The 24,774-nt window shown below is 35.3% G+C and overlaps 1 protein-coding gene and 1 long non-coding RNA gene across 10 annotated transcripts in view; one reads left to right on the forward strand and one right to left on the reverse strand.

Annotated features, from left to right (window-relative positions):
* Peak1 (pseudopodium enriched atypical kinase 1) overlaps positions 1-24,774 on the reverse strand; it is a 262,298-nt gene that overhangs the window by 95,022 nt on the left and 142,502 nt on the right. The gene's annotated exons all lie outside the window — the stretch shown is intronic.
* The window catches only part of LOC125613334, a 31,078-nt gene continuing 7,911 nt past the window's right edge, over positions 1,608-24,774 (forward strand). The window contains exons 1-2 of the long non-coding RNA XR_007343866.1: positions 1,608-1,927; positions 6,915-6,919. This is a non-coding gene — a long non-coding RNA (uncharacterized LOC125613334). The remainder of the gene's footprint in view (positions 1,928-6,914; positions 6,920-24,774) is intronic.

A 24,774-nucleotide genomic window follows, 5' to 3' on the forward strand; every position in this document is an offset into this window, starting at 1 on the left:
AAGTGCTCACTATCTTCAAAGGAAGAGCTTTATTAAAAACTGAGTGGTTTAGTTACCCTCATTAACTAATTAAGACTCTTAATTCAATGGTTCTACTATAATTTTAAACTACCCTAATTTTACATACTAAAATTCATTTATTAATAGGCAATTCTTTTATATTTCCAACTGTTAAATAATATTAAATATATTAATAATATAATCAGAGGTTAGCATTTAAGTATGACAAGAGCAAAATGTAATTGGATTTTTGATTTTCAAAGGAGGGTGGGGATCCTAAGTTCAACTACCAGCAAGGCCAGAGAGAAAAAAATAAAGGTTGGTGATGGGTAGGAAGAGATGGCCATGATTAACTAGTAAGATAAATGGGTAAAAGAATGGTTCTTCAGCGAAAAGACTGGCAATAGAAATTCTTCATGAGAAATTTGGTAAAAAGATTATGGAGATCTTGGTAAAATTGTTAGGTTTTAAAAGATACAATTAATAAAAAAGTACTATGAAAGACACGAATGGTGTGACTCTACTTGTGTACAATCAGAGATGTGAAAAATTGTGCTCTATATGTGTAGTATGAATTATACATATTACTGTCATATATAACAAATTAAAATTAAAAAATAAAGAAAAAAAGTACTATGAGGTAACATTTAATTGGTTTAAAATAACAACTTTTACTCAGATGCTTCAAGGAAGCATAACAAATTTAATGCCATTAAAAAGCTACAATCCTATTGCTTATTACTGAGATAGAAATTTGGGAAAATGGAAAACAAAAATCAATCTGTAAAGGAGAAATGTCGCTGTTGGAATGCAGAATGGGTAACTCCTGGACTCCTGAGCCATGAGCTGGGCAAAGAAGCCTAAGAGGTAGAAAGAGACCATTATCCCCATGAAGCTAGGGGCTAACATTTGATTGGACCAAGACCCTCTGGCTTGATCATCAAATTGACCATCTGACCAGCAGAGACACTGATGTAAGCTAAAAGCTTCATGCCTGACAAGACTCCCTACTGAGGAAACATGATTTTGCTTAATACTTCCTAATTCTGAGGGAAGTCCAGCCTTTTGGGTCATACATATTCTACCTAATCATGTAAGCTAATAAGGATTCTGACCTTAAGCCCTGGACATATATTTCACTCTGGAGATAGCCTATATTCTGCTCTGAGAATGCACATCTTCACCACTCACTTTTTAATAAAGCTCTTCCTTTTGCTAAAACCTGATGTATCCTTAAATTCTTTTCTGTGATGTATCAAGGGTGTGGAAGGTCTCTCTGCCTCTAGAGAGAACTTGAACCCCTGTAATAAAGTCATTATCATCTAGAACATGGATTAAGGAAGATAAACCTTTTATTAATGCATGGCTAGAACTAACAGGTATTTTTTCCTAAACATTTTAGCAAAAATAATTTTTATTTTACCAATATTCTACCTTACAAAAACTCATAGAATTCAAAATTAAAACAATAATGAGAAACCAATTAATCATCTGTCAAATTGTTCTAAAATGGGAAAAATAGTCTATGCTTCACTGTTGGTTAGACAGTATTCTACACATTCTAAGGAAAGTACAAACAATGTGTGAATATTTTCAAGAATGATAAGGCAATATACGTGAAACTATTCCTAAAACATACAATGAAACAAAATAAAAGCAAACAAAGCACGTTAAAAAATTTACATGTCTTTTGATCTTGCAATTAATTTCTAAGAATTTATCTTAAAGAAAAGCAATGATCTGCTCAATGATTAATCTGTATGTATATGTAAGTTTCTACTGATGTTCCAACAGTATTAACTTATGATAGGTAAAATAGAGATGATCTAAACGTCTCACAGTAGGGAACTTAAGATAGTATACAATGACAGTTACTAAAATGATTACATAAATGAAAAATGTTCATTAGGCACAGTGGCATACTCCTGTAATCTCAGAGACTCAGGAGGCCAAGGCAGGAGGATTACAAATTCAGGCCAGCCTCAGTCTTTAAAAATTTAAAAATACATAAAAGTGCTGAGGATGTAGCTTGGTGGTTGAGCACCCCAAATTCAATCTCTAGTATTTAAAAATTCATAAAATATTACTAGGTTTAAAATGAAGATAAAAACTACCTATAGAATAATCCGATTTTACTAAAAATTCACACAAACCTAATTTTTAAAGAATTAAAGACTAATAACAAAATGGAAATGTCTATTTTCCAAATTTTCTACCATAAGCATATATTTCATTCAATATTTATTGTTATATAATCAGAGAAAATAACAAGTTACTAAAAACAGTTGCATAAGTCATTTACCCACATGCAATGTACTCTAGATATTCTAGACCTGGTGGTCATACATAAACCTTCTGCTCTGTCATTGCCATTCTGAATGAGCTTGGTAAAGATCATTCTGAACATTGATCACATGGTCAGTCACTTGGGAAGGATTATACCAAATTGTTATGAGTTTGGGGACCCAAATGACTGTCCTGTTACAGACTGATATTAAAATAAGACTATGTGTGTCCTAGGCAAGATTTGTTCTCTAGAGGTGAGAGGGTAGTGCATTAACCAGGTTTTATATTAAATGTCTTCATCATTTGTGAGCAGCCAGATGGTTGGTAATATGTGTAAGATATTTTGAAACATAGGCTGGCTGATTTCAATTAGCTCTGAAGTGAGACAAATGATAGTGAGGATCTGCACTGCTAAGCCCAGGGGTACTGAGAGAATATTTTCTTACAGATGAATACCCCATCAGCTAGAGTTCTCATTGATATAGTATAGCTAATAGGTTATCCTGGAACACATGTGCTATTGGAAAGACTCTCTGTTATATAGCGTCTAACTGAGCAAACATTTTAAGCCCACTATAAGAAAACTATCTAATGCAAGGGTGAAAAGGAAATAAAAAAACCATAATAGCCTCTATGCTTGCATTTCAGAATGTACTAGGAAGTTTTGTGAAGGATTTTGGCAGCAAATAAAAATACTTCTATGATAACGTGCAGTAGTTTGAGGCCAAATCAAAGGCTCTGTCTGAAAAGATTAGTAACTGAACAACTGTTGTCTTTCATAGGCTTACATGTAATGCCAATTTTATGTCATGTTCCTCAAGGTACCAGCTGTGTTGTTCCTGATGATTCTCTTCTATACTAAAGTACTCAGGAAAAATATACAGCAACGATGCCCCTATTTGGTCTAAAAAATTCAGGTGAGTTAGGATAAAATGGAATTAATTTCCTTTTTAAAAAAATAAAGTTGAGAATCTAAAATTTAATCTCTTCTGAATCACTAAGGTTTTAATGGACATTCAGAAAGATGATATGACTCTCAGTCTTCCAAAGTAATCACATGGACATATGTGTGTGTGTGTGTGTCTGTGTGTGTATACATACATACATATACACACACACATACACATGCATATATATTTGAAAAACAAAATAAGGCAAAAACATAAAGGGCTGGGGATATAGCTCAGTTGGAAGAGTGCTTGCCTTGCATGCACAAGGCCCTAGGATCAATCCTCAGCACCATCAAAAACATAACAAACAGTAAAATCAAAACATAATCTTTAATTTTCTTTCACAGAAAACAATTCACAATTTTTTTCTCTGTTAACTACATTGCTAATGAAATGCCTCACATAGCAAAAATTAAATAGTTTTTAATGCTTCTTCATTCCATTCACTGGCAACAATACTTAACTACTGTTAAATTCCTATCATACTATAAGGATCATACTATACTACACCAGGTGTTTAATATAAATGGTTGCTAATCACTAATTATTCCAACAATCTTAGCATTTTACTAAGAAAATTTTCATTTTATTTTTAGACTAAGAAATTGAAGATCAAAGAAATTAAATAACTTTCCCAAGGTCACACAATCCAGGTCTTACTGTAAAACCCATGTTTCAGAGTTAACCCTAGTTAAATGGGAAAATCTCTGTTAATCAAAAGGTCTTTGTTGCAAAGAGAAGCAACAACAGGCTCCTCTGGGGCATACCAGTATAGCCCTGAAAGAAAGAATGGAGTTCCCACTATGTCTTCCAGGGGGAATTTTCTTTGCCAAAGAAAGAATAAGCATTATGAAACAACTTAAAGTGGCAAAATAAACAGTACACAGAGATAATCTTATAGGCAAAGAAGTCAAACAGAGTAAGGAAACAGCTACTACAAGTAGAGCAACCATTTAGTTTTGCTACTCAAAATATGACACACTACAGGCTCCATGGTAGCTCAGTAGTAGAGCGCTTGCCTAGCATGAGTGAGGCACTGGGTTCAATCCTCAGCACCACATGAAAATAAATAAATCAGATAAAGGTGTCGTGTCCTTCTACAACTAAAAATAAATAAATGAATAATTAATTATAACCCAATTAACCAGAAGCATCAGTAACACTGTGAGCTTGTTAGAACTATAGTGTCTTGCTGGTCATGATGGCACTTGCTTGTAATCCCAGCATCTTGTGAGGCTGAGGCCAGAGGATCACAAGTTCAAGGCTTGCCTCAGCAATTTATAGAGACCAGGTCTCTAAAAAAAGGGGGGGAGGGGGCTGAGGGTGTAGCTCAGTGGTAGAGTACCCCCAAGTTTAATCCCTACTATTGCAAAAAAAGAAAAAGGAATGCAGGGTCTCAGGCCCCACTTTAGAACCACGAATCAGTCTGGTTTAATAAGTACATGGAAGTTTGAAAATATCTCCCTCCCTCCCTCCCTCTCTCTCTCTCATTTTTTCTTTGTTTTTGATGTTGAAGATTAAGCCCAGGGCCTTGCATATGCTAAGCACTCTTCCACTGAGTTACATACCCAAGTCCAATAATAATGAAGCTAATAATGACTAAATGATTGCCAAAACTGTTATAAAGAAGTAGAAATTAACCTACAGCCAACAAAGCTTCCAGAAACAAAATACTTTTATGCATTTTCATCATTTGATTAATACTGTAAGTTGTTATAATAACTTTTACTTTTGTAGCAAACTTTGAAGTAGTTACTCCATTCTTTCCATCCAACCTGGAAAGGACCTGGTTTGACCTCCTGCCTTTCACTACCTCATTTTTAGCTTCTATATGAGTATCAACAGAAAAACAGCAGCACATGCCTTGACAGAAATTTGCTTTAGAAATTAGAGCCAAGATATGTTCCACGGGGATGAAGTGCATTTATAAGCAAGGTTTTCCTTATGATCTAACTTTCAAAGCAAGCAACCTGGATACTACTTCACAAAACACATTTTGTTTGTTTGTTTTGTTTTTGAGCAGTGGTCTTTAATACTTGGCTAACAGAAGGGAATTATGAATTCTTGTGTCAAGACAAAAGATCTTGTGAAAGTAACTTCTTTTATATTGGGAATCAATACTCAAATAAGAATAGTAAGAAGAGTAGTAATGTATTTGCTCATAGAGACAATGCTTCTTTAAATATGTTAAGTAAATAATATTACCACCATCCAGTTATATAAACTAAAATAAAACTATTGACATATTCCTCTCTTCACTGAAAATAGTAGCTCTGCTAGATACTTAAAAAATAATCTGTTGTCCATAAATGTTGGTGATAATGTGGGGAACAAAGTGCACTCATACATTGCTGGTGGGACTACATACTGGTGCAAGCAGTATGGAAATTCCTCAGAAAACTTGGAACGGAACCACCATTTGACCCAGCTATCCCATTCCTTGGTTTATACCCAAAGGACTTAAAAAATCAGCATATTACTGTGACACAACCACATCAATGTTCATAGCAGCTCAATTCACAATCACTAAGCTATGGTACCAACCTAGGTGCCCTTCAACAAATGAATGGATAAACAAAATGTAGTATATATACACAATGGAATATTACTCAGCCTTTAAGAAGAATGAAATTATGGTATTTGCTGGTAAATGGATGGAACTGGAGCAGTCATGGTAAGTGAAATAAGCCAATTCCAAAGAACCATAGGCTGAATGTTTTCTCTGATATGTGGGTGCTAATAAGCAAGTGAGGGTGGGGGGTGGGCTGCAGGGAAAAACAGAGGTACTTTGGATTAGACAGAGGGAGAGTAAAGGGAGGGGTACAGGGGTAGGGTAGGGATGATAGTAGAATGAATTGGACATTATTACTCTATGTGCATATATGATTACACAACCAGTGGAAATCTATATCATGTACAACCAGAAGAATGAGAAGTTATACTCCATCTATTTATGATGTGTTAAAATGCATCCTATTGTCATGTATAACTAATGAGAACAAATTAAAAACAACAGCAACAAAAAAGATCTGACAATGTGTGTGTTTATTTATTTTTAGGGTACTGGGGTAGGGCAATCTACCACTAAGTTATTTCCCCAGCCCTATTTTTTATTTTGAGACAGTGACTCACTAAATTGGGAGACTGGATTTGAACTTGTGTTCCTCCTGCTTCAGACTCCCACCTGGCTATAGAACGTATTAATTTTTTAAAAAATATTTGTTTAGTTGTTGATGGACCTTTATTTTATTTGCTTATTTATATGTGGTGCTGGGAATTGAACGCAGTGCCTCACACGTAAGAGGCAGGTGAGCTACAACTCCAGACCTTCAATGTATTAATTTTAAAGGGAAAATTATAGTCTCATTTCAGAGATTACTTGGTTTTACTTATTTGTTTACATTGGTTAGATTTATCAAATACTCATGGAATAACAATGAAGACTATTTCTGAGTCAAATTTCATTTCTTTGGGTATTTCTCAAAGGAATTCTCACGAACCAATTTTAAGTCATTTTCTTATTTTATCATTGATATTAAGTTAAAATAGATCAAGAGATTGTGATACTTTCTGGTTTCTAATTTCAGACTCTTCTCCAATTGATGAACATCCTTATACTCCACTACAAAAAGGACTGAAAAAAGATTGGTTCAGCCTGTTAACATAATTCAGGAAAAGGATCAGTGGTATAATTCAATGTTCAAATTATAATAACATTTTCTTAATTGCCTATTTTTTACTGGTATGTTGTTCTTTTGTATAATGGTGTCTTCCTTCTGTGCTTTCTTTTCTTTCTCCAATATGACTGTTGAGCTTGATTTATCTCTGACTTATCAGATGGGTAAAGTCTGCCTAATTGAGTAAGCTCTAAAAAATTGCTGTTTTAAGAAGGGTCAATTAGTTCTAAACAAAGGCATCCATTCAGTAAGCAACTCCTATGGAGATATTTCCTACAGGGATAAGCCAATATTTCCTGATGTGCTCTAGTGTACAAAGGGGCAAAGGAAGCTGTAAGTGAGTGCACATATTATCAGCTGGAGTCCCCAGAGTTTATAACTTCTGACAGCACTTATAGAAGACTTTCACTGAGCTGTTACACCAGCATTTTCTAAAATTTTTGCTGAATGATGCCATTTGTAGGGAGAGGGGTGTTTTAAAACATCCAATCCATCATGAAATTTGGATGATTTTGTTTTTCATAGTGATTTTTTTCCTTTGGTCTTGATCTCTTTCCTTTTCCATAGTTTCATCTTTCACGTCTAGATTGCTCTGGCAGACTCCCAGCTGGTATCTTTGTGACTAGACTCTCACACTCCATCCATATGCAGTCATTAAAATAATGTTCCTCATGTAATTTTCAAACCAGAATTAGACAGGCAGTCAGCATAGATAGGTAAATCAAATCAGATCAGATCAAGGAGGCCAATTTTGAGTGAATCCTTTGGAGACTGACCCTGAAGGATTGAAATGTTAATTCCTAGAGCCCTTCCACCACTCTTATCAAGAACCTGCCCCTGCTCCAACTTGTTGCCAAGGTAACCAGTCCCAGGAATTGTCTCTCCCTACAGGAGCTATAAGGTTGTTTAAATTAGTGTGTCCAGGGCTGGTCCATCCTGCCCTTCCTCCTTCAGCCCACCTGTATCCCACCTTTTTTTTTCTTTTTTTGGTTGTAGTTGGACACACTATCTCTATTTTATTTATTTATTTTTATGTGGTGCTGAGGATGGAACTCAGGGCCTCACACATATGTTAGGTAAGCACCCTACCGCTGAGCCACAACCCCAGCCCTCTTTCCCACCTTCTAGCCATTCCACTGAGCATTTCCTAGGCCTAGTCACATACACAGGAAGGAGAAAGATAAGGGGAAAGGGGCAGGAGAACAAAGGAAGCCTAGGACATATAAAAGGGGCAGAATACCTCGCTGCTGGGGATACCTGGAAACCAGCTATGGTCGCCTTCTCCCTCCCAGGAGAAGTCTATGTTACCCCTTTTTCAATAAGCCCTGCTTTATATGCTGGCCTCGGTGTGCTTCTCTAATGTTCAAACTTCAACATGTGGAGAAGCAGAACTAGTCACCAATAACTGGTGGTATCAGTACCCTATTATTCAGTATATTCAGTATCTTAGCTTTTGGGTTGCAAAATTTTCTATGCTTCAAGTCAATGATTATTTTTATTTTATAGATGAGAAAACAGAAACACTTGAATTAAGTTTCCCAGGATCACAGAATTAGAGCTCTCCAGTATCACACAACACTGCTCCTGTTAGTGTGTGGCTATTACCTTGCAATTGCATTGTATTATCTCCAGATTATTTCCCACCTACATTATTCTAAGACACTTTTTGTTTGTATGTTAACATGGAGCCTGATATAATAGACACTTTAAGTCACTTACTGATATTATACTAGAATGGTTATGCAGATAAACCACAATGCCAAAATTCCAACTTCTTCTTTTTTTTAGAGAGAGAGAGAATTTTTTTTAATATTTATTTTTTAGTTTTCGGCGGACACAACATTTTTGTTTGTATGTGGTGCTGAGGATCGAACCCGGGCAGCACGCATGCCAGGCGAGCGCGCTACCGCTTGAGCCACATCCCCAGCCCCCAAAATTCCAACTTCTTATAGCCAAAAGATCTCTTAAGTTATAGGCCATTAAAACTGTTTTCATCTAGTTGTATACTTGTCTATTGTAGTTGCTGCTAAAAAACAGTTGTGGCATCAAATTTTCCTAGAAAGTATTCTGACCCACGAATATGCAATGCTGCAATCTGAATGGAGACAAAAATATATGTAAAAGCAGGTTAAGTATCTCTTATCTAAAATACTTGAGACCAGAATAATTTGAATTTCAGATTGTTTTGGATTTTAAAATATCTATATATACATGATGAGGTAACTTGGGGATGCAACCCAAATTTAAACACAAATTCATTTATGCTTCATATATTTATATCGTATAGCATGAAGATAATTTTATTATATACCATATTTTAAATAATTTTATACAGGAAACAAAGTTTCAAGGTATAGAATTTTCCTTTTGTGGTATCTTGTCAGTGTTCAAAATGTTTTAAACTTTGGAGCATTGCAGATTTTGGATCTGGGATGCTCAAACTGTGTGTGTGTGTGTGTGTGTATAATTTACATAAATGGCAATCCTAGAAATAACAGAAATAGGAGGTCTACATCAAGCATGATGCTATATATAATCTCTAGTACTTGCAATGTTTACATTTAATACATGCACTATACTCTGTGATGAAACACAACAAAGTAAATAAACAAAGCTTCTTCAATAAGAAGATAATGTGAATGACCATTTAATGCAGCCATCCATGGCCTTGATAAATGCTAGACAAGGTTCATGTAAATTAAATACTTGTGTCTACCATTATGCTTTAAGTATTCAAAATCAATCTTTTTTTTTTGTGGGGTGGAGTAGCGGGATTGAACTCAGAGGCACTTGACCACTGAGCCACATCCCCAGCTCTATTCTTTATTTTATTTAGAGACAGGGTCTCACTGAGTTGCTTAGAGCCTCACTTTTGCTGGGGCTGGCTTTGAACTAGCGATCCTCCTGCCTCAGCCACCAGAGCCACTAGAATTACAGGCATGAATCACCACACCCAGCTTGCATTCAAATTCTTGCTCTACCATGTGTAACAAAGTTCTCAACTTTGTGTGCCTCGGTCTCCTCATCTGTAAAATGGGCATAATCCTAGTAACTACTTCATAGGGCTTTTTATGAGGTGTAAATACATACAAGGTGCTAAGATTAATGCCTGACAAATAGTAAGTGCCCAACAAATGTTGACTGCTGCCCTCCTCCATTTTCATTGTCTTTATTATCACTTATGGGTAGTATGTTTTCTGTTCCTGGAAAACAGGGGGCTAGATCACAAATGGAGGGGAATATCCCAGCTTCCATCTTTTTCTCAGACATGAAGATTCCTGGGTTATTAGGTTCCATGGTTTTTGCAGGGGTTGGAATGAGGGTCATGTGTTACCTGATGAAGGGTATGACATTTGCTAATATAGACATATAAGCCCAGAGTAGGGACCATGGTTAGGCAAATCTCACGAGGAGGAAGACACTTGGTCTTGATTGAGGGAAGAGATTTCAAAAGATGATGGTTTTCAGAAAGGGAACGAGGATATGGATGTAGATGGGCCAGCAAAGGGGTGAGTGGGGGACGAGAGCAGGAGATAAGAGGGAGAAGAGGGAAGGAACGTCAGGGTTCCAGACCCAGGAGCCCAAGCTTTCTTCAATAATGGTGATTCACCACAAGAGTTCAAGATAGGGGCGACTTCATCATAATTTGGAAATAAAATGCAGACAGTGTGTGAGTTGGAGAGAAAGAGGTTGGGGCTGGAGACCAGGCAGGAAATGGGTGCAAGGGTCCAGGTGAAGAGCAGATCTGGGCCAGATCAGTCAGAGGGAGATTCAGAAATCACGATGGAAGAAGCCAGGTGAGACTTGGTAGCTTTGGGGGGGATTTGTGGGGATGGGTGGAAGGTAAGAGAAGGCTCTGGGTGGGGGGTGACTTGAGATTTGGAACCCAGGTGATTGAAATGCAGACTGCGCCGCCCTCCAGGGGGACAAATTTTGCAGGTAGGTGGGAATGCAGGTTTGGTGGTAGGAGTGGTGTCTGACTAGAGCTGTCTGCTCGGTGGGAGTGGGAGAAGATGGGCACTGGGTGTGCTGCTTGTTTTGGAGGGAGCATGGAGACCATGGGATCTGCCTCTAACTACTTATCTCCTGGGTCTCCAGATTCCAGCTGTGGCCTCCTGAGCAAGACTCCTGTCAGGTTAGAGAGCCCTGGGGTAGAGGAGGGTCCTCTGGCTTTAAACAGAATGAGGCCTTGGATTCAGGCATTTATGAACTCCAGTATGTCTGAGTCTGGCTGTCCACTGGTTGATTCTTTATCAGGACATGACACTGCCACCTTGGTTGCATAGCTTGGATTTTGGGACTTATTCACAAGTGATTCTAGGGGCAGAGAGTTGCTAGGGGAGCACTGGGTATCTATTTCAAGGCTTTGGGAATACTACTATTCCTTCCTTCATGGGTCTTAGTTTTTCCTTCTTTTGAATGGGTGCAAATGTGCCCAATTGACTGACAGCTAATGACCAAGGTATATTTTTTAAGGGGTGGGGGGTACCGGGGATTGAACTCAGGGGCACTCAACCACTGGGCCAGCCCTATTTTGTATTTTATTAGAGACAGGGTCTCAATTAGTTGCTTAGCACTTTGCCATTGCTGAGGCTGGCTTTGAACTTGTGATATTCCTCCTCAGCCTCCCAAACTGCTGGGATTGCAGGCATGAGCCACCATGCCCAGCTCAATCAATCTTTAAGAAAAAAGAAACTAATACTTTCATTTCAATTCTGTCAAGTCTGTAGCAACTGAAAATAAAAGGATATGTGGGTAATGTTATACAGTCAGGAAAGACCATTACTAGGAAATAGAACAGTAGCTCTTTTCTTCTCCTTTTCTCTCGTGGCTTTTTTTTTTTTTCATTACATTGCTAGTTAAATAGTCTGAAGACATTTCAAGTAAAACAAAACGAAACCTGTCTTTGATCTGAGATGTTTAAAAAGAAATCTGAAACATTATCATTTAGAAATCCAGACACTGACCACATAAGCATATGATGATGGATAATTAGGCATTCATATCTTCTTTCATTGACAAAAACCCATTGTTCTATGGTTTAGCAACTAGCAGGTTTTGTCCCAAGTTCGTGGCACATCAATATTTTGTTTTTAAAATAAGACAAAGAAGGAGCTGGGATTGTGGCTCAACAGTAGAGCGCTCACCTAGCAATGCAAGGCAATGGATTTGATCCTCAGCACCACATAAAAATAAATAAAATAAATGTATTGTACCCAACTACAACTAAAATTTATATACACACACACACACACACACACACACACATATATATATATATATATAGATAGATAGATAGATAGAGAGAGAGAGAGAGAGAGTTAGTTAAAAATACATAAAGGTATCTTGAGGAAGTTCTACATAAACATTCTTTTGGATGTAGAAAAAGGATCCCTGAGAAACACTTCATTTTTCATAAGTCAAGATGAAAACTGAAGAAGCCTTCATTCTACTGGAATAACAATAGCTGCCACTTAGGATATGAGAAGCACTTTTCATTTAGTATCTCCTTTAATCCCTCCACTAGTTTATAAAATATTGCCAACCCTATTTATATCAAGGAAAATGAAGCTCAGAGAGATTAAGTAATTTGACGTGCACCCTTGCCTTAGGTCTGGATCATACACCTAGACTGTGGCAGATCTGAACTCTGGACCCAGATATATTTAACCTCAGAGTCTATATTTCAATTTTACTACACTGCAGTAGTTCTCAACTTTTAGTGCTTCTCACAGTCATCTGGGATCTTTTTCAAAATACAGACACATGGACTACATCCTCATAAATCATAAATAAAGCAGCAGGTCTGAGATAAAGCTGAAACATCTTCATTTTTAAGAAGTAGTTCAGGTGTTTCTAATGTACACCAAAATGGGAGAATGTGTTGTTTTTGTTTTTGCAGTACTGGGAATTGAACCCAGGGTCTGGCTCATGCTAGGCAGATTCTCTACCTCTGAACTACATCCTCAGCCTGAGAACATGTAATTATTACTAGACTGGATAAAGAAAAACAGGACAATCTAGAAGGAATTTCTTTGTCATTTTGTAATATAGCCATGCGTGGCTTAATGACAGGGCTGTACTGTAAGAAATGTGTTGTTAGGTGCACAGAGTGTGCTTCCACAAACTGAGAAGGTCAGGATATCACTAGGCAATATAATCTTATGGGACCATTGCCATATAGGCAGTCTGTCACTGTTAGAACATCATTATGTTCTAAAAAACTGTGCTTGTTTTTCAACAAATTTCTTTCTAACTACAGATTTTGCAGGCATCCATTAAATCTTCCCATTTTCCATCAGTATGAAATCCCTAAGCACATAAGAGGGTTGGGGTAGTAAAAGTGATTAAAAAAAACAAACACATAGACTGTGGAAGAAACATCAAAAATAGACAAATTACAGGTAGAAGAAGAGAAATATTGCTCTAATATAGCACATATTTTGTATTAGAGAAAAGTAAAATTATAGAAATAAGTACAAAACATAATTTAATGAGTTCTAGGCTTAATATTCAGAATCTTACTATTTGTAGAAATGAGACTTAAACACTTTGAGATATAATCATTTCCAAAATATTTTATGGTATTTTTCTGTAAAGAATAAATAAAGAAAAAAATCTCTTAGTTTAATGGTTTTTCTAGTAAATATATTTTTCCTTTGATGAAGAAAATAAGCTAATATTCTATATACATTATTATTTTACCCATTCCATCAATATATGTTGGGCACTTACAACATACAAGGCATTGTACTACCGCAAATCTTTTACCAGTTACATTACACTATCACATTCCTCATGTTGTAGCATTTCTGATCTTGTGTTTCTTACAGGGTTCACAAAAATGTAGAGTGCTTATCAGGCTATTTTATAGAAGTTATTACAGACCTGAGTTCACAATGTTAGATAATCTATTTTAGCCTGGAATTTGTCCAGAGCATCTGATATATCATCTCTTAAGAAAGTCTAACTGGCATAGGTCCTAACAGGTGGCCTGATCCAAACTCCTCATCATACAGATGAAGACACTGAGGTGCAGAGAGAGAGAACAACTGGATTAAAATACCTCACATCTGCCCCTAGAACTTGTGCTCTTTCACAATCTAACACCAACCCTAAGAGGATGAACAGGTCTTGGGAGGACTCCATTAATGGCATTTGTGTGCTCTTGACATTTTGTCTTCCCCCAGAAAAAATTTAAAAATTGCATTTTGATTGCTTTGGTATGAAGACACATATGTTAATGTCACATATTAAAGCGTTTTGTTCAACACTAAATGATATTTTTTCTGTAAAATTCTAAAGGGTTTAAAGAAATCTTTAAAAAGACATTAAAACATTTTTATGTGCCCCTGAAAGCCAATGAAGAACCTAGGCCCCAAAGGAAAGGTTAGTCCTGGTTCCGGGTCCTTCGTTTGTGAGTCTGAACAGTTGTACTTCCCCTCTTGGCAACCTGGGTCTGCCTCGGGACTACACACGAGGCTTCTCTATGATTTAGGATACGACTCTGGTCTTGGAAAGCACAGCCTTTTATTATCAAGTTCCTCCAAAGATTCTCATTCTAGCAGCCCTTCAGAATCTACTTCCTCATTCTGAAACAGGAAGAATCTTAGAAAATCATTCCATGAGAGTCTAGAGTATTTAACAAAGCTCAGTTGCCAAGCAGCTGAAAAAGAAAACAATCTCCATGGTCCTAAATAAGATATTCCTTTCTTAAGTCCTTTCTACTACACTTAAAAAGACTATTGGACAGAATACTTCATTGATGTTTACCATCTTTCATAATGTGGCTAGTTCTTACCTACAGAGACATCCTTACTCTAAGAATACATTTAAGAATTTTCTGGTATGTTTGTGGTGTGAAAAGACTATCCATTCATAAAACAAAAGGAAATATAACTCTGTTAAATGAGTGGAGATAGGGCATAAAAGAATGTCAAATCTCCTCGTATATTTACCTATTTAAAGAAAACTGCCATTTAAAAATGGAATTTATCATTCTCACAGCCCCCTTTTTGATTGGTTTTACTTTAGGATCCCCATGCAAGAGGCTCAATGCAAAATTCTATTCTCTCCAATAACTCATCATTATCACTCTGTCATTACCTGTTTTCTTACTTCTGACCATTTTTGTCACACGTCCTTTTTTACTTTAGCTGTTTCTGATCTTTAAGTGCAACATACTATTTTGTGCCAGGAATAACCTAGTATACACAAAGATTATTAAAATAATATATTGCTCTTGAGTAATTTCAACTAAGGGAGAGGATAATATAAAATATATCAACATTTAAAGGACACACTGTAAGTACCATTATGGGGTACTTATCATGGGCGAAGAAGGTGTCTGCAAAAATGCCATGTAGGCGGCAGCATTTCAGAGGACTCTTTACTAAGGAAAGATTATTCAGAACTGGAAAGAAGCTGGAAGGGAAAACTGGAAAGAAGCTGGAAGAGAAACAGCACAGAAAAGATAGAAACAAAGTGTATAATATAATTATAAAACAGCCAGCAGCATAATTTTGTTTATGGCATGCAATACTAGTATAAAATGAAAAGCAAATTTAGGAGCACAATATAAACACCTAAAAAGACTAAGATCTGGTACTTCATTATGTGCTTTATTTGTATTTTAAGTCCAGCCCAGGATTGCTCATATATAACATTTAGAAATCGTTTTAAACTCCCCAGAAAAAGCATCAAAAATATACACAATAATCCCAAGGTACTTATTCAAAAGCATCTAATCATTACTGTAAATCTACAATGATATAAGCTACTTGAAAAAAATCCCCACCAAAGTCATTATAAAACAGCTATGATTAATTGAGAATAGATTTTGGGGGAAAACATTCTACCCCTTCTTATAGTATAAATTGAAAAACTGCAAAAGGCCCCACTAATTTCATGACATTTTTTTTTTCAATGAAGCTTAGAAATGAACTGTGTGAAAATCTACATATAAGTAAGTTCCAATGAAAAAGAATCTCAAGTGGTTTAGTCTACTCAGTCCACTTTTCATCAAGTTTTCCAAGAAAAGTACAGAACTAATTCAATGCAGAAAACTACAATGGCTTCCCAAAGCAAAGGAGGCAGCTAAAATTAAAGACAAAGTTCAACTGAGAACATGCTTCAAGTATAAAATTAGGTATAACAGGGGAAGTTGAAGATGACATCTTTAGTTTGATAAACTGCCCAAATTAAGCTAAAAAAAAAAAATAAAAAAATTTTCTTTCACTAGAAACATTTTTTACAGTACAACTTTCACACTTACATAAATAGTCAAATTAGGGCTGGGGTTGTGGCTCAGTGGTAGAGTGCTTGCCTAGCCACGTGTGAGGTACTAGGTTCGATCCTCAGCACCACACAAAAATAAATAAATAAATAAATAATATGAAGATACTGTGTCTGTCTACAACAAAAAAAGTAAAAAAAAAAAGTCAAATTGAAATATATAATATAGATTCAAAAATGTCAGGAATAAATGGATTGTTAGATATTTGAGCAATATAATTGTGAAAAATTGTAATGCACGCAAGTGTAATACAAGAGTTGTACATTTCATGTTTTAAAAGCTAACCTTATAATAGAACAATTGGTATATCCATTTCCTTTGTTTATAAATCCTATTCACTACTAAAGTCTTGATGATCAATAGTTTGCCACATACTCATATAAATTTATTTTCTTATATGCACTTCTCACTGTGTTTAAACAGACATGTGAACTTTGAATGAAAACAGATATTAGCCCACATGTGTCAGTTTCACCTGGTATGCTTGCTTAGAATATGAGTCCTTCTTCAACAATTCTTGGATCCCAGCAAGATATAAAATCATTACCCTTATCTTTTTAATCATTATTCTTTTAAAAAGAATTTTTTTTTAGTTGTCAATGGACCTGTTTTTTATTTATTTATATGTGGTGCTGAGAATTGAACCCAGTGCCTCACACATGGTAGGCAAGCGATCTGCCACTGAGCTATACAGCCCCCTAATCATTATTCTTACCCTTCCTCTTTATCTAGACTAAATTCCACAAATAATTATTTTTCTTTTTTCAGACACTCTCTTGCTCCTTCTTTCCTCTGCTTGTAAAACAACAACTTAACCATCAGCTTACCCCAAGTTTGCTTCTGAGCAAATGAATAGCGCCACGGAGAAACCACACAACTGTGCTAACTGTGCTCATTTAAAATCTATTACCACAAATCTCAAATAGGGACTTAACAATGTCAGAGTCAAATCATTTCTTTCTATATATTTACTTTGCCATTTTAAGATAACAATTTCATGAATTTACTTCTCTTCTCCATTCAACATCCCTTCCCCAGGTGACTTAACTACTGATAACCTTGCCTCATACTTTAGTGGGAAAATAAATCCATTCAGATGAATTTTATCTCATCTTCCCAGAAATTTTACCAACCTAACAGTCTACTCTCACACACTTTTATCTTCTCTAGTTTTACAATGGAAGAAATGTTCACTGTTCCTCAATTCCTCTGTTATAGTTTGAACCTTAAATGTCTCCCAAAAGCCTTGTGCTTAAGGCTTGGTCACCAGCCTGTGGTGCTATTGGGTGATAGTGGAACCTTTAAGAAGTGGGCCCAGCTGGAGGAAGTTTGGTCACTTAGGAGCATGCCCTTGAAGGGTAAATTAAGATCCAGGCCCCATTCTCTTTCTATTTGCTTTCCAGACACCATAAGATTAGCAGCTTTACTTTACCATGAACTCCCCACTGTGATGTACTTCTTTGCCACAGGCCCAAAGCCAGCTGATCATTGACTGAAACCTCTAAAACTATAAGCCAAAATAACCTTTAAATTATTTATATATGGTATTTTGTCACAGCAACAGAAAGTTGACTAACACAATTTCTGGCCAGGATTCTATTTACTTGTGACTTCTCAAGGACTGTTCCTGCAATACCTCTTTTCTGTTCAGCATCACCGATTTCTGGGTTTTGGATAATTCCCACTGGCATATGAAAGTACCATAATCTCCTTGTACTCATGTTCCCCTCTAGGTACCACTGCATTTGTGCTGTTACCTTCCAGAGCAAAATTACTTTAAAAGATTCCCTTTCATTTCTCTCCATCCATTTTCTTCTCAACCCACTCCATCCTGGAATTTTTTTCTATCATTTTGCTGAAACTCTGCGAGTTAAGGTCACTAAGGACTACATTTTCCCCAAAGCCAGTCTGTCCTTCCTGGAATACTTTCTTCTCTGACTTCTGGGACAGAAGTCTTTCTCCATCACTGGCTACCTCCTTCTCATTATGTTTCACGGGCTTCTTAAATACTAGATTTCTCAATGTTGAAGCGACCATGAACATTCCTTAGCCTTTTCCCTTCTTCCTTTTCCCTTCTCTCTCCTAAGTGGTTTTGTCCAGTCCCATGGCTTTGGACACAATCAAATTTATATGCTTCTTCCTCTCAAATTTTATCTCTAGACCATGTCTTTCTTTTGAATTCTAGCCTCCTCTACACAGCTGCCTTCTTGACTAAGAGACATCTCATATGAAACAAGGTCTCAAAAGAACTATTGGCATCCAGGTATCTTTACATGCAAAGTGTTCCTGTCCCAGTGAAAGATATCACCATTCACCTATCTGCCCAGATTAAAACTAGGAGTAATCTTTAAAAAATATTTATTTATTTATTTATTTAAAATTTATTTTTATTTATTTTAATTAGGTATCTATGACAGCAGAATGTATTTAGATTCATTGTACACAACTGCAGCACAACTTTTCATTTCTCTGGTTGTACATGATGTAGTGTCAACCATATGTGCAGTCATACATGTACCTAGGGTAATGATGGCCATCTCATTCCACCATCTTTCCTGCCCCCGTGCCCCACCCTTCTCTCCTTCCCTTTCTTCTTTCTCTCAGCCCTCTCTCCTCTAATCCAGTGCATCAGGTAAATCTTACTGCTCTATCTCTAATACAGATCTCAAATATAAACAGGGCAAGCTGGAAATAGTCCCTTTAAGTACCTGATGCCAGATTTTGTGATGGTCAGCCCTGTTCCAAGCTTCTTGACTCTGCCTTCTCTTTGACAAACTTATGTTCACTAGCTTAGTTCATATTTAAACAACTGCCTCTGACATCTAACTGATCTTCCTACTCCAAATGTCTCCCCTTCTAAACCATTCATCATCACACAGATCAGAAGCCTTTGATGGATCCTCAATATTCATGGGAAAAAAACCTAATTGTTCGAGTATTCAAAACTCTCCACAATTTTAACTCAATTTACCTTTTCAGCTCTCTCTCTCTCTCAGTCCCTTCAACCACCACCCTCTAATCATGAAGAATTATATAACCATTCCCTAAATATGATATGTATTGACTTGCCTTTAAGTTTTGGTTCATGTATTTCCTTTACCTGAACAACAATCGTGAAGTGCAAAGAACACTGCAGCGGCATTAGGAGATAGGTAAAAGTTATCTGCAACAAACTCTTGCTAGTACTAGATAGATCAACTTAAAATATTTCTTCTAATCTGATAATTAAAAACAATTTTATTATTTTTAAAACTTGCCTATCCCTGACTATAGTGATATTAAACATCTTTCCCAATATTTATTACTTTCTTTTCTATTAATTCCTTACTCATATTCTGTCCCCATTTTCCTTCCTTACTTTGTCTCATTATAGATAGATATAAATACTTTTTTGACCCAATGAAAATAGTTTTTAAAGTCTGCCACTTAAATTTTTTACTTATCTTGTCATAAGAAAGTTTTTATTTTGTTACATCTAAATTTATCAATCTTTCATTTTTCACGAATTTTGAGCTTGATATCCCACTTAAGAAGGTCTTTCTTACCTCATGATCATAAATAACACTTTCTTCTAACATTTACAAGTTTTTTTTATATTTGGATTTTTATTACCGTTAGAACATGTTTTTATGAATGGTGCGAGAGGTTTTTCAAAATGCACACCATTTATTAATAGTCCATTCTTTAAATATTTTTTGATTCTAAATACCACATTTACTTTATTTGTTAGATTTACTCAGTCCAGTCTCAGAATGTTTACTCTGTTATATTGATCTAGTCGGTTTTTTTCTACGCCAAAACCATACTATTGCATTTTATTGAATGTGTTTTAGGGGTTTTATTGAGATGATTGCTTAGTTTTCTCCTTTAATAACTAACAGAGTAAATTACACAAATAGAGTTTGTTTTTTTTAATTTTTTTAGGTGTTGATGGACCTTTATTTTATTCATTTATTTATATGCGGTGCTGAGAATTGAACCCTGTGCCTCAGCAAGTGCTCTACCACTAAGTCACAACTCCAGCCCTCGCAAATAGATTTTATAATGCTCAAAACCATACTTTCATTCCTAGGATAAATTCTCCATATACAATATGTTGGCAGACTCAATTTGCTAATATTTATTTATAATTTTTGAGTCTTATCACCATAAATGTAAAAGGATAATAGTTTCCCTTCCTTCCTTTCTTCTCCTTCATCATCATCTTCTTTTTTTTTTCATATGCCTTTCTCTGATTTTGGTATTATTGTTACATTAGCATCATAAGTCAGTTGGATAGGGTCATATTTTTCTTAAACATGATGCAAGTTTATAAAAACCTGCGACATTGTAGAAACACAATTTTAAAGTTCTCTTCTGTCCTTTCTCATAATTACTAGCTAATTCAGGGTTGTTAGGCTTCCTTGTGGCAATCTGAATAAATCATATTTTCCTGAAAATGACGCATTTATGTGTCTAGGATTTCACCTTTATTAGTATGCACTTGTCCACAGAGTTGTTATTGTTTTATAAATCTTTGTATTTTTAGTTTTGCTTCCTTTTTAATTTCTAATAATTGACTGGTATATATTTTTTTCAGACTTGCACGTATTTATCAATTTTATTTATCTTTTGTTAACATCTTTAATCAAATTGCTATTATATTTCTACTTTTATCCTTTTTTGGTCCTTTATTTTCTTTTAAATATCTTTTACTTATTTTAGTCGCAGATGGACACAATATCTTTATTTATTTTTATGTGGTGCTGAGGATCCAGTGCTTCACATATACTAGGCAAGTGCTCTACCCCTGAGCTAGAAATGCAGCTCCCCTGGTCCTTTATTTTCATGAAACTGTTTTTATCATTATCAAATCTTTCATGCAACTATTTAATTCACTTATTTTATTGAAGCAAATAACCTAATTTTTATAAAATGAAAATATAATACCTAACAACAAAATAACTGGTTACAGTGGCTCATGCCTATGGTCCCCATGCACCTGGGAGGCTTTGATAGGAGGATCCAGTATCATTCTACACATCTAGGTATATATGGAGATAAATGGAGGAATATAGATAGAATTGCAGAGATACTGAAATTACAGAAAAGAATTTTTTAAAAACTAAAATTTTGACATAAAGAATAAAAGCTAATACACACACACACACACACACACACACACAACTTGGGATTGGGGATGTAACTCAGTGGTAGAGCACTTGCCTGGCATGACCAAGGCCCTGGGTTTAATCCCAAGACCTGCAAAAAAGAAAACAAACAAAAACTGATAATAGTTACTACCATAGTGGGAGATTTTTATACCTTTTCTTGAGAAAGTTACAGAACAAAGTAACAAAGTAGGGAAAACATACATACATATGTATATGTATATATATTTCAATATAGCAATTAATAAGCTTGATTTAATATATAGACCTAATATTCATATAATAAGTACAATATACTATAAATATAATTTAAAAGTAAGTAGAATTAATTTTGCAGAATTGAACAGAATGAAAAAGTTAACAGTTTTAAAAGAGTAAAAACCTTTTAAGAGAGTGCCATCAGAAGAGATTACTAATCCTAAAATATTTCTGTATGGTAAATTGAAAGGGTTATAAAAATTATTAAAAGTTTAAATTTTCTCTGACATTCTAAGAAATGAATTAAAAATGATAATTTTCCTTTGGTAAATTTCGACGACATTTCCACAGCTTTTAATATGTGGAGCCCTTGATATCACTTATTTCTAAAATGTTGGTTAATTCCCATTTTCATCTTATTTCTAGAAATTAGAAGGGCTTTTAATTTTTTAAATTTCCAGTTTTACCTTTTGTGGTTTGTGAACATGACTGTATAATTTTCTTTTTAAATGTGTTTAGATGTTATTAACATCTGATAAAATTTGTGACTATCTCCTATATGTTTGAAATAAATGTTTGTCTCTGTAATCTATTAAATCAAGCATGTTAATTGCTCTATTCAAATGTATATATTTATACATATAATTTGAGCAGGTACTAAACTCTAGGTTCAAAATTATTTTTCCTAATAATTTTGAAGATACTATTCCACTGTCTTTTTGCTCCCAGTACTATTATGAAAATATAATTATCAATATAATTATAGGACTACCACTCTTTCTTTTCTATTTTTAATGTCTCAACTTAACCCTTTTTGCTTCCTAGTTATTCTGTCTTTTTGAACTGTTCACTTCCAAAACCCCTAAATTCTTTTTCAAGGAATACAGTGTCATTTTGCATGTCTTTGAGGATAGTAACTATATTTATTCTAAAATCCTGATCTACTTTCTTTATTAAGTCTGATCCTGGGTGTTAGTTTTTCCATTTGTATAGTTTGATGTCCTCCTTCATATCAGTTTTCTTCAAATAGTTTGTGATTATGGGTTGTGAGTTTATTTTTGTTTAGACCTCAGAAATATCTTATTAGTCTATGAGTGATGTATGTAAGCAGAGCAGCATTAGATGGTGGGGAGCAAATTGTGCCACTGGGTAGTTCCTGTCCTTTTTGCACCTTAGAAAGCAAAGAAAAAATAATGGGAGGCAGAGGTAGATTCACACATCTGCTTGTCCAGCAGGCTAAACATGAAATACCTCTTTAGTCACTCATAGCTTTTATAACATTCCACTTCTAGGCATTTATAGTTCTCATCTACATTCCAATTCCTTTTTCTGGGGTTATTCATGGGTTTTGGCCCATTTTGCTTTTTGTTTCCTATCACAGTTATGTTTCATACTACATATTCTTTGGAGGAGGAAAGGAAGATTATTTTGGGGAATGTGTAGTAAAGGGAGTTGCATATCAGAGTTTCAAACAGATATGCTTTGGCAAAGAGAAATGGATAATATTGTTCATACTTGTAAAGGAAAATGTGAGCTTTTACTATACTATTCTTACTAATGAAGTGTGATCTCATAATAGTAAGCATGGGATATTTATTCAGTTCTAACAGTAGATGCATATTACCGATTTGAGCAACTGCTTAAACATAAAAGTCTAACCCCAGAAATTTTATTCTAATTGGAGTAAGGTAAGAAACACTATCACAGTAGAAAACCTGCAAGTTTGGGGATCAGATAAATTTGAGTTAAAATCACCACTCACTAAGCTCTGTTACCTTAGAGAAGAATCTTAGTTTCTCAGTTTTTTGAGCCTTAATTTCTTCAGTTGGAATTAGATTTATAAGATTGTTATGAAGACTAGAGAGAATGTAAGAAGAGAGACTAGCAGCTGGTAAGGCAAATAGCAAATACTTAATATAAAGTTAGTTTTTCTAAAATCACACGTAAGTAAGCAGATAAATAATATGGTATTAAAAAAAGACATCAAGTAAAACAGAACATCCCTTCATATGCTAAAATCTTATAATGACTAAAATTTAATTCCAAATTATAGGAACTGTCATTACCAGCTATTCCAAACTGACTGTGACTGAGATTTATGGAGTTTTTCTGTCACATTTTACTATACCTCCTGGGATTTTTTTTTCCATTCTTATTTCGATACATTTGACAAAGACCAGTCTATAGGCTATCATAAGAATTCTGAATCATTCTTTAATACATCATTTCAAAATCAGAAAGTGAAAACAAGAGCAACCTGATTATGTTTGTTTGTATTCATTTGAATATTTCGTGAGAAACAGACCAGCACTTTTTAAGTTGCAGGAGATGAGTAGAATAACTAGAAAGCTGAGGATCTCAGGAACTAAAGAAATTTCAGTGTCTTCCATGCATGAAATAATCCAATCCTAACTACAGACAGCTGGATACAGCTTCATTTCCAGGGATGCTTTAGATCATTAGCAAAACACAATGATACCCATTTGCTGACAAGTAAATGTCCAGATCTTTATTGTTTATATCATTCAGAATAATCAGTAGGCTACTTGGCAAAATACAGCTTCTTGATAAGTAGTTACCAACCAAATTCTTTTAAAAGTTTTAACTCATTTCCAAATACAATCCTGTTACTTTAGCGTTTCAACACTAGGAAAAAAATGTTCTCCAACACTTAAGTGAGCCAGGTGTAATGGCATATGCCCATAATCCCAGCGACTAGGGAGGCTAAGGCAGGAGGATGGCAACTTCGAGGCCAGCTTCAGCAACTCAGCAAGACCCTGTCTCCAAATAAAAAATCAAAGGGATGGGGGCTGTAATTCAGTGGTAAAATGCCCCTGGATCTAATCTAGTACCAAAAAATGAATAAACAAAAACGCCATTTAAATGCTTATAAATTACTACTAATCATATACATTACATAAAAGGACTTCATTTTTTCAAACCTTTATTATAAAAGTAAATCCATAGCAGTAATAATAATAAAACTGACAAAAACAACTTACAGGCCTAAACTAAACAATCACTGAGGGCCTTGACTCCATCTGAATTCAATATGCACTTACATAAAAAATGATCTAACACTGACTTTCAATGTAAAAGAACCCCTCAAAAACAAATTCTGTGGCCAATAAGCACCCAGAAAAGTGTCTGATGTCATTAGTCATTAGTGACATGCAAGTGAAAATCCCAATTAGATATCGCTTCGCATCAACTATGAT

This window comes from Marmota marmota, unplaced genomic scaffold, assembly GCF_001458135.2.
Source record: "Marmota marmota marmota unplaced genomic scaffold, marMar, whole genome shotgun sequence".
Classification (NCBI taxonomy): Eukaryota; Metazoa; Chordata; class Mammalia; order Rodentia; family Sciuridae; genus Marmota; species Marmota marmota.